Below are 3,356 nucleotides of genomic sequence, written 5' to 3'. Positions count from 1 at the left end.
CTGAAATAAAGGGGCACCAGCAGGCACTGCCCAGACATGGTGGGGCACAGGATGGAGCCATGAATGGCTCGTTTGGCAGGGCGCAGGATTGAGGGAAGGACAGCTCCCAGAGCTGCGTGCACTCCCAGGCAAGCATGGGGGAGCATGTGCCCCCCAGATCTATGCGTGGAGTGAGGGCGGGCTGCCACGGCAGGCTTTGCCCTGGGCACCAAATTTCATTGCTATGGCACTGCCTATTCACCTGCTCTGTGCCCAATTCTGGTCTGCCCCACACGGTGTCAGCATGTCTTCAGCCAAGCCATGTCTCTTCCTCTCCTCCCCTGGCAGCTCCAGGTGTGATGTTCCTTACAGGAGACAGAGTCACAGTTTACCCCCCAGGCCTGCAATAGAGGCAGAAGGCAGGGCAGCAAGGCACAGAGGCACAGCACTGGGGCCGCCCGAGACTAGAAGACATGTTTTCTTTTCACACGGTGGCCTCTGCCTGGCTCCTTGGCTCCGAGCTGTTCTGAACTTGTGCCACATAATCCGTGTAGACTGGAAGTGGAGGAATTGGCTACCACTACCACATCCAAGACTCGTATGTCCATGTCCAGGGACGTTGCAGAAAGGGCTGGGAGGGCTCTGGGGGCAGCCAGAAGTGCTGAGAGGTACCAGAGGAGGCTGGGTTATTTGGTGAGTGAGTCCTGGGAGTCAGGGGCTATGACGGCTAGAGCACTCCTGCCAGACCTTTGTTCTCACTCCTTTCCTTTGCATTCAGCAGCCTGGCTGCTCCTTGTGGTGTGTGCCATGTGCAGACATCCTGCTGAGAGCAGGGCAATGACAGGATGGGTCCTGCTCCATACTGGAAAGCAGGGCCTGGACTATAGGGTCAGAAAGAGCAGCAGACAGCAGTTTCTGCTGTCGATGGTGCTATTATCTTCAAATGAAAATAATCTAGTTGTTCCACACAAGCTCTTGTTGTTTTGGCGTGAAGAACAATGTGCAAAGTGGGGAGACAGAGGCAGACAGCCACCTGAATTCCTGAAAAACAAAAAACCATCCCAAGCAATATATTGCAGCACATGCTGGCCATTGACAAGAGGACGGTAGTGTTATAAAAAGATGTTTCTATATTGTAAAAGGATGTTAACATATGAATAAGACTACCCTTGTTCTTGGAGGATTGGATTTTAGATAATATTTTCCAACTAATCTAGGCCTCTAAATCAAAATGTAGTCATGCAGAGGCCTGGTTTTCAGCAACCCCCCACCCCCCGTACTTGTGGATATTCAGCACCTTTCAAATGTCAGGTGACATTGGTACCCAAATATAGTTCTAGTGGGTAGGTTTAGGCAGCCAAGCGTGAAAAGTTTAATTTTAACAATATAAACAACTTCTGGAAAATACATGTATAGATAGTGGTGTTTGTAAGCCAGGTTCCGCTGTTATTACACAGTACATGGACACAGTTTTCTGATCCCGTTTTGCTGTCCGTTACAGAATAGCGTCAAATTACACGGACCCACTCTCATTTCACAGAGATATAAATCAGAGCAGAATCTTGCCCAAAAGAAAGTGGGAATGAATGAGATCAGGATCACATTATGTGTATTTAATTTACTGCAGAAGACCATTGCTATTGTCTACTTCTCAGAGCAGCCTGTGATGGTGAGTAGTATGATGCTACTAACTCAGACTGTCAAGTTTTGTCTAAGGAAGTTTATACATGGTTTCCACTTGGTTTAAGATTGCCTGTCCAGGCTGCCAAGATACATTTCTTTGCTTATGTAAGCACTAATAGCAGAGCTTCAATATGACAAGTTATTGATGACTGTTCTGCTGTGATGCCCAGGAAACATGATTTAGGGTTGAATGTGAGTTTCTCTCTGAAAAAACAAATTTATTGTTTCACCAATTTATTTATGAAAGGTTTGCATTGGTGGATAGCTCCACATCATTAGATGCAAATTTTTTTGCTGCTGTGATCACTGGCCATTTGTACACATCACAGGGGTTTACTTCAGTTTAGTTCTCCCTAAATTGAAGTGGTGGGTTTTTAATTTAGGGTGAAGTAACCCCCCATGGCGTGTATGCAAGGGTCAGGCCTGATCCTTACCTACCTCTCTGGTGGCAGGGAGGGGAAGGTGAGCTGCTGGCAGGAAAAGCGGTCCCCTAGCTGCAGGGGGGGCTGGTGCTTCACTCTGCGGCAGTGGCAGCCCCCCAGGTGGCACCCGCTCTCAGGCACCTGGCCCGGGCAGTCCCGGGGGGGCACTGCAGCCAAGGAGGGAAGCACCAGGCCCACATGCAGCTCAGGCAGGCTCCAGGGAGGAAAAAAAAATGATCAGGCTTGCCACTTTTTCTTTTTAACTTTAGTGGAGCCTGCCTGCATGGGCTGCTGCCGGGCTGCCTGCACGGGCTGCCTGCATGGGCTGCCTGCACAGCCTCTGGGCTGCCTGGGGTCTGGTGCTTCCCTCTGCAGCTGTAAGGTAGCAAACTAAAACACCTCAGACATCTTTTATTTTGCTGCATCCCAAAGTCATTTAACGTGCATTACACCACCAACATGTGTAAACAGCCATGCCATTAAAGCGGTGCAAAAGGCCATTAAGCAGCTTTAAAGGCCAATTTTGTGGCATGTACAAATGGCCACTGAGTTTCTGTGATATTTTCTCCTTCCCCGTGTTAAACTGCTAGATTCTAGCAGCTATAAGGTGGGTGTAGAGACAAGAAAACACAGGTACCATTGTAGATTATATTTCTCTCCGGTTGGTGAAATGAATGACTGTCCAGGATGAAGCTTTAATCCCATGAACACAGTTTCTTTCACTTCCCCACCATTCTGCCCTTCCTGTGACCTTCCCCCTGCACATGCCCATTCTCTCTGCTTTCTTCCTTCTCATTCATTCCATACTACGTATTAACCATCACTTCTTCTCCACCCCTCGCTGTCTTTCATTCTCCTTTTCAACTATTTTTCCTCTCCTTGTCTTCCACATTGTCACCTTCGTTTTGTGAGCATAGTTTCATAGTTTCATAGTTTCTAGGGTCGGAAGGGACCTGAGCAGATCATCTAGTCTGACCCCCTGCCACGGCAGGAAGAGCACTGGGGTCAAACGACCCCAGCAAGGTGATCATCCAACGTCTTCTTAAAAACCGCCAGGGTGGGAGCCTGCACCACCTCACTTGGAAGCTGGTTCCAGACCCTAGCCGCCCTGACCGTGAAGTAGCGCCTCCTGATGTCCAACTTAAACCTTCCCTCCGCCAGCTTGTGACCATTGTTCCTGGTCACTCCTTGCGGCGCTCGGGGGAACAGGGACTCCCCCAGCGCCTGCTGATCCCCCCCTAACCAGTTTATAACAGGCCACAAGATCCCCCC

This window comes from Gavialis gangeticus, unplaced genomic scaffold (genome assembly GCF_001723915.1).
Source record: "Gavialis gangeticus isolate Ggan-Ray unplaced genomic scaffold, GavGan_comp1, whole genome shotgun sequence".
Taxonomy (NCBI): Eukaryota; Metazoa; Chordata; order Crocodylia; family Gavialidae; genus Gavialis; species Gavialis gangeticus.
The sequence above is the reverse complement of the archived record's forward strand: the minus strand, read 5'-3'. Positions refer to the sequence as shown.